The sequence below is a fragment of the Camellia sinensis genome, chromosome 11 (assembly GCF_055761805.1).
Source record: "Camellia sinensis isolate YWXY chromosome 11, ASM5576180v1, whole genome shotgun sequence".
Lineage (NCBI taxonomy): Eukaryota > Viridiplantae > Streptophyta > Magnoliopsida > Ericales > Theaceae > Camellia > Camellia sinensis.
The window spans coordinates 153,453,989-153,467,496 of NC_138971.1; positions in this window are offsets into that span (position 1 = coordinate 153,453,989).

Consider the following 13,508-nt stretch of genomic DNA (forward strand, 5'->3'; position numbering starts at 1 on the left):
TAATGGCTTCAAAGAAGCTGAACCATTACTTCCAGGCCCATAAAATTGTGGTACTAACTGAACACCTCTTGAAGTCTTTGCTACAACAAGGAGACTTGACAGGATTAATAGCCAGATGGGCAGTGGCCTTGGGACAATATGACTTGGAGTACAGACCCAGAAAAGCAATCAAAGGCCAAGTTTTGGGCGACTTCGTGGCCGAGTTCTCACCAGAATCCATCGCACATCGGGCTCCGTTGAGCTAAGATGAACGATGTCCAAAAAAGCAAGGAAAAGCCCAGCCAAATGCAACAGAACAAAGGAAAAAGGAAAAACTCAGACTCTGCAGCATTTACATCGGCAACTCCTTTCGACTGTTTGTCGATGGGAGCTCAAACCAGCAAGGAGCGGGGGCAGGAGTAGTACTGGTATCTCCAGATGGAGACGTATTGGAACAGTCCATTCGATTGGGGTTCAAGGCCTCAAACAATGAAGCAGAATATAAAGCATTGATTGCAGGACTAAAGCTGGCGATAGGAGCAGAAGCAGATGAAGTGGTAGTCTTCTGTGACTCCCAGTTCATAGTCAACCAGACAACGGGCGAATTTGCAACCTGAGATGAAAGGATGTCAGCCTACGCAAAGGAAGTCAACAGGTTAGTAGCTTTGTTTCATAATTGCCGACTACATCAGGTTAGCCGAGATGATAACAGTCACGCGGACGCACTAGCCAATCTAGCCAGTGCAATACAACCTGAAAAAACAAGGACAATAATGGTCGAATACTTGCCAGGCCTGAGCATCGAACCACTGACCCCAGAGCACGAAGCAATGTGTGTGGACATGGGACTAAGCTGGATGGATGCAATTGTTGCATTCCTAAAAGAAGGAAAAGCTGCCAGACGACCACAAGGAGGCACACAAGATTAGATTGAAGTCAACGAGATTCAGTCTGATAGCAGAAGGACATCTTTATAGAAGATCTTTCACTGGACCCCTTTTAAGGTGTGTACACCCGTCACAAGTTGAAGATTTTTTGTATGAAATACATGAAGAAATCTGTGGAAGCCATACTGGGGGTAGATCACTTGCCCATAGGGCCATTACCCAGGGGTATTGGTGGCCCTACATGCAGAAAGATGCAGAAGCCTATGTAAAGAAATGTGAAAAATGCCAAAGGTTTGCACCATTGATACACCAACCAGCAGCAGACCTTAACCCAGTATCCAGTCCTTGGCCATTTGCCCAATGGGGCATGGATCTCGTTGGGCAACTGCCCCAAGTAACTGGACAAAGAAAGTATCTGCTGGTAGCAATAGATTACTTCACCAAGTGGATAGAAGCTGAGCCCTTAGCCAAGATCCAAGATATAGACGTGAAGAACTTCTTGTGGAAAAACATCATCACAAGATTTGGGATTCCGAGAGCAATAATTACTGACAATGGAACACAATTTGACAACAAGCTAATCAAGAACTTCTGTGCAAAGTTCAAGATCAAGAACTACTTTTCAACCCCAAGCTTTCCTTAAAGCAATGGTCAAGTAGAAGCATCCAACAAAGTAATCCTAGATGAGATAAAGAAGAGGCTGCAGGTAGCAAAAGGAAAGTGCGTGGATGAACTACCAAACGTGTTCTGGACATATCGGACTACGCCGAGAAGATCAACAGGGGAATCCCCCTTTGCCATGACCTATGGCACGGAAGCTATCATTCCCCTTGACGTCGGCAACCCTGGGATCAGAACCCAGGGAGTAGAAAGTGGGACTAATGATATACTCTTAGCCCAAGATCTGGATCTACTAGAAGAAAGAAGAAAGAAAGCTGTAATTCAGCTCGCAGCCTACCAGCAGCAGCTTGCAAGAGCTTATAATAAGAGAGTCAACCTAAGGGAGTTCCAAGTCGGTGACCTAGTCTTGAGAAAAGTCGTCGGTAACAAGAAGGATCCCAGGGAGGGCAAGCTTGGCCCAAATTGGGAAGGACCCTACAGAATCACTTCGATATTGGGCAACGGTACATATCGGCTTGAAGATAGTGAGGGCAAAGAGTTGCCAAGACCTTGGAATACTTGTAATCTAAAGTTTTTCTACCATTAGATTTTCCTTGTTATTTGCCGATGTCATGAATAAAATTTTAGCAGAATTCTTCTATATTTGTGACTGATGAAGATACATAACGTTGTTTCGGAATATATGCATAATGAGACCCCAAGTGGAACTTAGGTTCACATTAGGGGGCAGAGAGAAGAAATGATGTTTAAAACTTGTTGAAACCTGAGAAAAGTTTACAAGTTGAAGTTAAACCGATATGATGTTTAACACTTATTGAAACTTGAGAAAAGTTTACAAGTTGAAGTTAAACCGATATGATGTTTAACACTTGTTGAAACTTGAGAAAAGTTTACAAGTTGAAGTTAAACTGATATGATGTTTTACACTTGTTGAAACTCGAGAAAAGTTTACAAGTTAAAACCGAAAATGATGTTTCACATTTGTTGAAACTTGAGAAAAGTTCACAAGTTAAAACCGAAATGATGTTTTACACTTGTTAAACCTTGAGAAAAGTTTACAAGTTAAAACCGAAATGATGTTTAACACTTGTTGAAACTCAAAAAGTTTACAAGTTAAAGATTAAAGTTAAACCGAGAAGATGTTACACACTTGTTGAAATTTGAGAAAAATTTTCAAGTTGAAACCGAGGTCACGCTAAGAAAGCTACTTGGATACTTGCTGAAGTAAATAGTCATAACCGAGGTATGTTATCCCGAGAAGGTTACACAAGATAAAAGTATGTATTAAAGATATGCAAATTATTCTAAGTATGAAGGACATACAAAAAGCAATAAAGGGAAGACAAACAATGCAAGCATTCAAGAAAGAAGTTGTATTCATAAAAAAGCACATCGGCAATTTAAAGAGTTTACATTACTTTGAAAAGAGAAACAAAGAACAAGAAAGGAAAAGTAAAAACATCAAGACTAGGATTTCTCAGCATCATCAGCAGGCTGGGTCTGGATCTCGGAAGACTGCTGGGAGGACATCTCGGCCACCTTCTCGGCCGCAAGCTCAGCATCAATCTCCTGAAGGGCCTGATCAAGGCTCTTTTCGGTGAGAGGCACGTCCAATGAAGCCTCCTCAGGGGTAGCTTCCTTGGGGACCTCCTCAACCTCCTCATCTTGAGTCAAGTCCAGGACTTGCTCATTTTGAGTAGGTGACTTGGCCCCAGCAGCTTCCTTGGGCTTCCTCACCAAAACCTCCTCCTCGGACTCAGAGTCGTTGTCGGCGGGTTGGCTTGGAGTTGGGGGGAATGGTAGAGGAAGGACGTCGACATTCCTAAGGGGGAGTCCTTAGGGACATCAAGCCTTTTCGACAAGGTCATCCAGCCAAGGGTGAAACCCTTGTTGCATGCCTGCTTCACTTGCTTTTCGTAATCCGCCGTGACATCGGTCACCCCTTCGTTGTAGCCCTTTTCATCGGCTGCCTTGACTTCGGCCTCTTTGGTGGCCAGAGCGTCTTGCAGTTCCTTTTGGGCCTGGGCTATTTTCTCCTCGGCATCCTTCTTCTCGACCTCAAGTACCTTTTTGATAGCCTCAGCAGAGTCCGTTTTTTCTTCGGCGTCAGTTTGAGCCTTAATGGCAGCCTTGGCCTGGTCTTCCAGTTTTTTCATTTTTGATTGTAAACTTTTATTGGCCTTTTGAAGACTGGAGACCTCCCTCTTCATCTCGGCCAGCCTCTCCCAGTTCTCAAAAGATTGAACTGAGAAAGAATGGGCGTGCTGAATGGCCTGAAAATAAACAGAACAGAAGTTGTTAGAAAAAATTATAAGTATGGAAAGAACAAAACGAAAGAAGAAGTTGCTAGATAAAGACACTTACTTGAACGGAGCGTTGAAGCATCAGAGCGTAATTTTCATACTCGCTCAACTCGGCATTTCAGTCAAGATCGCCGGGAGAAGCAGAGCAGTACTGAGGGCTACGCCGACGTTGATGTCATCAGCGCTATCGTTGGCCATAACTGGCTTATCTTCCAGAGTGATTCTAGGGGCCCAGGGGGCATCGTGTCTTTTGGACCCCGAGGTTGTTGCAGAGGATGACCTCGGCTTCTTTGATCTTGGAGACTCAGATGGTTGGGCCTCAGAACGTCTCTTCCCAACAGCAGACTGAGACTTGTTGCTCTTATGTAATTTAGAATTCGGCAAGATGTCTTCAGTGTCAACCTAAGTTACCTTGGCCTTTGGTTGAGCCTTTTTTATTCGTTTTTGTTTTGGTGGAGGCTGGGTTTGCGTTGGCTGAGCATCAACGGTTGATGGGATGCTGGCCAGGAGATCTTTGGCAATAACTCTTTGACAACCCATCTCAGCAGGAAAAGTGGTTCGTCGCCGGCATTGTCGTTGGGATATCGGGATCAGGTATGGAGCCGAGGTTGACGGTTGCTCGGCCGGATCAGAGGTTGATCCCTGATCAGTCCGAGATGTGGACGCGGCTTGTGGAGTCGTGGCAGATGGTGGAGGAAGACTCTTTTTCTTCTTTTTTGGAATGTCGGAGAGTACTAATTTCTAAGTGGGAATGAAATTAAGTACCAGATGAGCTCTTCGTTTGAGGACTGGCAGATCCAAGAGTTTCCTCAAGTCTTTGCTGGGATAGAAAGACAGACGGAAGCCCTTTGGTGGTTGAGGAAGAGCTGCAAGAAAAAACAAACATTAGAGCAAATAAAATGTTGAAAACTTTAAAAACAAGTAAGTATGAACACATGGCTCTTACCATTGCCCTCTACGAAAATTGTTCGAGGAAGAGGAAAGAGATGAAGGTCATCATCTGGAGCAAACTCCCAGTTCCCCGAGATAATAAAGTAATCATCTCCAGCTCCCTTGTTGGAGTCTGGGAGGTCGGCTACGATTTTGTATTCGGTGGATCTCGGCTTGAGGTAGTAGACATAGCCCGTGTCTTTTTTAAGGCCACACATGGTGTAGCAATACTGGATATCGGCTAAGGTAACCCTAACATTTTATTGTTTGGCTAAGGCTATGATGCTATTAATGACTTGATAAGAATTGATGGCAAGCTGCATTGGGTTCAGTTTATAGTAGTGAAGTATTTCACGAAAAAGGATATTGAGTGGAAGCCGAAGTCCGCACTCAATAAAGGCAACCACAGGAAAGGGCATGGAATCAGTTATAGGCATGAGGGAGTCATCATCCCCAGCCAACCTCAGATGGACGTTGGCAGGGATGGAAAACTCTCGCCTAAAGTATTCTAATTTTGTCGGGGTGTTTACCCTATGCTTCCACATACCCATGGCGTTGGCTTAAATGGAGGTATCAGATTTCAGAAAGAAGTATTTTTTGAGGATTTAAAGGACCTCGGCTAAAAACCTAAAAATGTACTATGGTAAGGGTTTGTAAAGATCTAGAAGGAGTTCGTTTTAGTTTTTCCTAAAAACTTGTGGGTTCTATAAGCAAATCCCAAAACCTAACTCTATGGAAGCAAGGTTGGAGGCAGAAATCTAGAAAAGACACAGAAAACAGAAAACAAGAATGTGTTTCAGAATCAAGAACAATGGTGAACTACCAAGAACACTGTGACAGAGTGTGTGAAAGGGTATAAGGCCAAAAACAGTGGCAGAAATCAACAGGTATGTGAACAGTGCAAGTGTTCAAGACATGGGCAAAGAGCAAAATTATGAAATAAACATGCTCAGATACATGATTCACGAATCAAATATTTGGGTAAAACGACAATGGCGACTAATGATGAAACAAGATTTCTTAGAGCACAACAAGAACTGAAACCAGGAGGAACGATGACTTAGTAGAGGGAAAAAGCCAATGTTGAGATCGTCGAAGTCAGAAGAACGGCGGCTGCAGAACAGATTGGCAAGAACTTCGCCGAAGGAACTAGACGGAACGAGTTGCAGAGCTTTGGAAGCTTAAGCAATGGAGGATCTTGAAGGAAAAAGTTTGAAAGAGAAAAGCTTCGAATGCAAAAGTAAAGAGTAAAGAGTGAAGATACAGAGAGAAAAGAAACAAGCTTTGTTAAAACTTGAAACGACAGCAAACAGGGTAATTAATGCGCCTAAAACAACGTGAGCGTCAGATGGCACACAAATTCGCGAGACGATTTAGAAGCACGTCACAAGCACGATCTAGTAAGAAGAAGGCACGTGGCTAAAACGGTTGAATTGTGATGCATGACAGCTCATACGCGTGAAGAAGCCCTTGGGATTCTTAATCTTTAAGAAGACATATCGGCCTATGATGATGATCTCGGCTTACGCTGATGTACTGACAGGAAGTATCGATATAAGTTCCATCACCTTAGGATGCCGAGGTAATAGAACCTAGGGGACAATTGTGGGGATATATTTTATGAGTCCCAATACGTAGCCAAGGTGACGTCAACGTGTCAGCCGAGGTGCCACGTGCCCAGGACATAACGCCGAGGTGATCTCGGTAAGGCTGAGGTTATCTCCGAAGATATCAGAATCCAAGATAAGCGGATAAGGCACAAGAGTCCTAGAATAAGGAGGGACTATAGCATGGATAAGGATAACACTCTTAGGGAGTTTATCTTTATCTCTTAGAAAGTCGAGGATAAGCACTGAACAAGAGTCCATTGAAGCTAGGCTTCTAGTGGGACAATGATTGAGTTAATTATAAAAGAGAGGCACTCCCGTGCGTCTAAGGTACGCAATTTATATTCTGAACAATGAGTTTAGCACTATTGATTATCTTTGAGAGATATATTGACTTGATCGTCGGAGTGCCCCCGGGTGGACGAACCACCACCGGAATCTTCTCTTTCTGTTGCAGGTCAGCTAGGTGTCATCTATTCTGCCAGTACTCTCCAGCTGATTACTGAGTTGGGCAGTGTGATCGGAAAATCACTCACACACAAACAAATTAGAATTAGATCAGACCATATCATCAAAGCAAAAGAAACATCAGATTAAGCATCAGTATAAGGATTCTACGAATTCTTCATACACGAATTTCTGAATACAAAGGACAACTCAAAAAGCTACTTCCTACTTCCTTACACAAACACCCAAACCATGTAATACTATCCTCAAATATAAACGAAATGTATCAAGAAATGAGTTTTGCAATTTTAATTTCTTTTTCCTCACAATGGTAAATCTTTTTAAATTATCAACAGCAAAATAAAATTCTATATTAATCAACACAACCATATCAACTATATAATTAATTCTTTTGATCAAAACTGAATTAACACATCAAATGATAAAATACCAAGAAAAAACTAAATGATCATTGTAACATTACTCAAATTTTAAGCTAATAAATTAATTTTTAAGCCCCAATTAAACTAAACATGAATAACCCATGATTCAACTATGAACCAATAAACATGAGAGAGAGAGAGAGAGAGAGAGAGAGAGAGAGAGAGAGAGAGAGAGAGAGAGAAAGAGAGAGAGATAGATGCATGGAAACAAACCTAGTACAATTAATAGAGTAGAAAATAGAGAGCTTTTAAACAAGAACACAAAATCTTCCATTAAAGCGTTACATATAATTATATAATAATAACTTTCAACTAATAACCTTTAAAACACTTAAAATAAAAAGCACTTTCACTGTTAGTTATCAAAACGAAACTGTTTTCGATTCTTCAAAGTCTCATATCATAAACAAACACATTCTTATTATATACATACACAAGAAATAATATTCACTGAGATTTTTGCCCAATTATGAATTTTAAAGCATGTTGATTTTTTCTTGTCTTTCTTCTGCATTAATATTCATATATTTCTATTGATTGGCCATGAAACTCAATGACTAATATCACAGAGTAGGTATGTCCAAATCAAACTTCTCAAGCTCTCTCTCACCTCGCTTGTTCTGCCTTATGATAATACTCTAAACGAATCTAACACTCACAAATACGAATTAAAAATGAATCATATTATGATAATACATCATCAACACAAACATTACACTAATAAATAAGCATTTTCGAAGAATAAATACGAAAAATAGATCAAAAACCAAATCTATGGAACTAAAATCGATTAATCGATCAAACCTGGATGCTGAAATCATAGTGGAGAGAGATGCTATGAGACTCATCGGGGATGAAATTGTTGTCGAGATCAAAAACAATCAACGAGATCCGTAGAGAAGAACCATTACATTTGCGAAAGAAACCGAAATTAGGGATTTGAGAGAGAGAGAGAGAGTGATGAAATATAGAACCTTGACGCTTTGTTATCACTACAAGAAAAGGGGGTAAAAAACACGGATGCATTAGCGACGGCGCTTGTCCCGTCGCAAAAAATGGTTTTTTGCGACGGCAGATTAAGCCGTCGCAAATGAAGGATTTAGCGACGGCGTTGTCCCCGTCGGTAATAAAAAATGCGCGGATAGGGGAATAAATGCATCAGTATTAGCGACGGATGTTTTTACCGTCGCCAAAAAAATGTTTTGAGACGACATACGTTTGCTGTCGCAAATAGTTTACATATTGCGACGGCAATTGTCCGTCGCAAAAAAGTCTAATTTAAACGGCGTCGTTTTATGAACAAAATACTTGCCATTTGCGACGATGTAAAACCTACCGTCGCAAAAAGTGAAATTTTTTTTGCCCCTGCTCTTCCCTATTCATCTTGCCGGTCGATCAAAACATAATCCAAATCCCTAAATGTTTGAAACCAATTTCTTTCCCCCAAATCCCTACGAAGCCGAACGGCTGTATTGATCATTTCAACCAAATCCCTACGAACGGCGAACGGCGAACGGTGGTGCGGTGGTGCTGCGGCGAGGACGACAGGTATGCTCTCTCTCTCTCTCTCTCTGTGTGTGTGTATATATATATACAGATCTGTATCATCTATATATATATATATATATTGATATATATATAAAAATATGTAAAGTATATAAAAATATATATATACATTATAATTCTAATTACATTGATATTATTCCCAACTTAAAACTAAAATCTGTTTTCATTGTTTTCCAATCATTTTATTTTTTTGAAAATAAATAATAACACTTAATTTGTATATTTAAATAAATAATAATAACATTTATGGAAACACTCATTATTTCCAATCATTTTATTTTATTGAAAAATAATAAACTTTTAAAAATTCACAACCTATTTTTATATATTTAAAAAAAAAAAATTGTTAACGGGTCTCTTATTTGTGGCCACTTGCTAAAAATGTTGGAAATGAAAATATACATGACTTATGAAAGTGAATGATGTATAATCATTTTTAGCCTGATTAATCAATTGTTTTAGTAGGGGTGTTTACATACTAGTTTAATTTGTTTATGAGATGATCCAAGTACTAAACCTATCCTTAGAGAAATTTTGGAATCATAAATTGTGAAATTTTAGAAATCGAACGAAAACCAAACTGCAAAATTTGTTCAAATCCGGTTTAGTTCCACGATTGAAGAGTTTCAAAAAACTTCATTGGTATACTTCAAATTTCATAATATAACCCAACAAATTTCTCATATTATATACACTACTTAATCACTAAAGTAATGCAATTCTCAATAATATAAGAAGTGTCCAATAAAAAATAATATGAAAAATTACAAAAAAAAAAAAAAAAAAAAACTCAAAGTTTAAGTCTTATAATAAAATAAATCATGAGTTTAATTTTGCTGATACTGTTATTGATGTACCTATCATTTGTTCTGTTTTTCTTCCAGACAACTGTATCGAAAAGTAGTCTTTTTGATCATTTGATAAACTTTTGGGAATTTAGGCTGGGACTTGATCCAGGAACTTGAAGCCTTTATTTTTTGGTGGATTTTAAGTTCCAGTCACCACTCTATCGATAGGTAATGGTTCTGTGCTTAATTTGGTTATACTGTACATCTATCTAGTCTGTGAACTTCATAACCATAGCTAATGCAGTTCTGCTATCATTTCATTATATGTAGTTTTTGCATTTTCTTTCAAGGAGAGCATATCTTACAATGTTCCCAACATGTAGTGTGCGAGGCATTTAAGTATTTACGTTACCTGGTTGATCTTTGCTGGTGTGTTTGTGGAAGTAATTTGTAGTATGGAAAGTAATTGGGCCTCCATATATATAGATAGAAAAGAAACTTGGACTGGGCTTTCTTATTCTACTTTGTTACATAAGATTATGTATGTGATGTTCAAAATTATAATATACAGAATAATGATCCATCTTTATTAAATAATTTTTGAGACAATATACTTGATTAGTGTGTTTTTGTATAACTCATCTATCAAGTTTATAAATAATGCCGCATAGTATTATGGAATACTAATAATTTGGAGAATTCTACCATACACATCCATTTATCATATGCATCATTAGTTATGTCATTTTTTTTTTCTTTAGTTATGATGAATTATCTTCGTTAATTATGATATTATTTTAATTAAGACTTATAAGATCTTTGGTTGTGCCTTATGTGGTGTTTGGTTATGATTTATTTATTTTTTAAGTTATGACTCAGAAAGTATGAAATTATATCATTTTTTTCTTCAATTAATTGATCTCACGTGTTGTTGTATAAGTATTTCATTTTTTATGTTATCCTATTAAATCGGTAAATAACTAACTAGGATAAGACTACCTACCTATTTGAGAGAAATTGGATGGATAGGTATCATGGTACATGAATACGTAGGTATTATATTTAGAGTTACTTTGATGAGATATTTTTGTGGATGTGTACAGATGATGGATAAGAGTTGGATCGATTTTCCAAATAGGATGTCGAGCGAATACATTAATGGGATTGATGAATTCTTTGTGTTTGCCTACACCAATAGGGTTGAAGGTTCGATGATCAATTGTCCGTGTAGGAAGTGTGAGAATCGATACTATTTTGTACGAGAGGGTGTACGGGAGCATCTGATTTTGAATGGTTTTTTAAAAAAATACAAACATTGGATTAATCATGGGGAATCTTACGTATCTCTGCATGGTAATCGAGAGAATGAAACATTAGCTAATTCAGACATTGGGGATGATATGATTGGAATGATACAAGGGGCTATGGGAAATCCACATGCCGATACAAGTGTCGAGGGTGATGAACCACAGGGGCCTAATCCCCATGCATTTGAACCCCAGCTCGGTCCAAATGCAGAGACTGCAAAGTATTTCAAACTTCTTCAAGATGCACAAAGTGAATTGTATCCTGGTTGTCAGAAGTTCACATCTTTGTCATTCATTGTTCGACTTTTACATTTGAAGGTGCTTAATCAGTGGACAGACAAGTCTGTTGACATACTGCTTGAGTTATTGAATGAGGCGTTCCCGTTGGGTGTGAAACTCCCGGACTCATATTATAAAGCTCAAAAGGTCACAACAGATTTGGGCTTCACGTATGAGACGTGGGATGCATGTCCCAACAGTTGCATGTTGTTTCGAAACGAGGACGCCAATCTTGATAAATGTGTCATATGCAACAGTTGTAGATGGAAATCAAATGGTGATGGTGGTTCAAATGGTCCTAACAAAGGTGGCAAACGAATAGCTGCAAAATAGATGAGGTATTTTCCTTTAAAGCCAAGGTTGCAGAGGTTGTTTATGTCATCCAAGACGGCCAAGTTAATGAGATGGCATACAGAGGAACGAACTGATGATGGTGTCTTCAGGCATCTTGCTGACTCCCTTGCATGGAAAGATTTTGACCGTCGGAATATTGACTTTAGTAATGATTACCGAAGTGTAAGGCTTGGCTTAGCATCTGATGGTTTTAACCCATTCAGAACGATGAACATAGTTCATAGCACTTGGCCTGTTGTGCTCGTTCCATACAACTTGCCGCCATGGATGTGCATGAAGCAACCATTTCTAATTTTAGCTGTGCTTATTGACGGCCCAAAAGGACCTGGTGACAAGATTGATGTGTACATGCAACCGTTGATTGAGGAGTTGAAAGAACTATGGAATGAGGGTGTGTCAACATTTGATGCATCAACAAATCAAATGTTTCAAATGCATGCAGCTTTACTGTGGATAATTAGTGATTTTCCTGCATACGCAAACTTGTCAGGATGGAGCACTAAAGGTGAATATGCATGTCCTTGTTGCAATAAGGAAACTACATCGTGTTGGTTGAAGCATAGTAGGAAACAATCATACTTGGGTTATCACAGATTTTTACCTACTGGCCATAAATTCCGGAAGGATAAAGTATCATTTGATGGTAGTCGGGAAGTCCGACTCAAACCCAAATTGTTGTCTGGAACTGAGATGTTGCTACAATTTGAATCTGAGGGTATTTTAACCCATTACAAGAGGGATGACCTTAAGGAGAGGCATATGAGACAGGTAGAGAAGGAGAAAGCTGGACATCGCACCCACAGTTGGAAGAAAAAGTGTATCTTTTATAAATTGCCATATTGGGAGCACAATCTAATAAGACACAACCTCGATGTGATGCATATAGAGAAGAATGTTTGTGACAATGTGTTGTGGACAATATTAGGGGTTGCAGGAAAATCGAAGGATGGTGTTAATGCTCGGCGTGATTTACAAGATATGAATATTAGAAAACCCCTACATTTGCAGTTAAGAGGGTCGAATAAAGCCTATTTACCAGCAGCACAATTCACGATGACCAAGGATGAGAAAGATTTGTTCTTGAAAGTGTTGAAGGAAGTAAGAGTTCCCGACGGGTATTCATCCAATATATCACGTCGTGTGCGCTCACATGATAGAAGTATTGGGGGTCTTAAGAGCCACGATAGTCATATTCTGATGCAACAACTTATTCCATTGGCTATTCGAAGATCGTTACCGAAGAATGTAATTGAACCCTTGATTGAATTGAGCAATTTCTTTAGACAATTGTGTTCAAAAGTGAATCGTGCGACGGATTTGCAATATATTCAAGATCGTATCGCTATAACACTTTGTCATCTAGAGAAAATATTTCCTCCGAGTTTTTTTGATATAATGGAGCACTTGCCTATACATCTAGCTGATGAAGCCTTATTGGGTGGAGCGATTCAATTTCGATGGATGTATCCAATTGAGAGGTATCTTCTTACTTTGAAGCAATACGTGCGTAATAGAGCTCATCCTGAAGGATCAATTGCTAAAGGATATCTTATGGAAGAATGCATGAATTTTTGTGCACAATATCTCAATGATGTGGAAACCAAATCTAGTCGACCCGTGAGGAACTATAGTGGTGCTGATAATTTGGGTCATGCTATTGGTGAAAACACAAGCTTTTATCTTGATAATACTTCTTGGGTACAAGCTCATCGGTACATCTTATTCAATACAAGCGTGGTTCAACCATTCATAAAGTAGGTTAAGTCACTCACTCAATATTTTATTATGTTTTATTGAATTTTTTACAAATTTTTTTGTATTGCTAAAATTTCAATCTACAGCGAACACCTTGAAGTACTTAAGCTCAAAATGCCTCGTGTTGACGATCATCAGCTTCGGCGTGAACATTTTGAAACTTTTCACATTTGGTTCAAGGAACATGTATGTATTTAACTCTATAGATTCTAGTTACTTAAGTCGAACTACATTTTAAATTT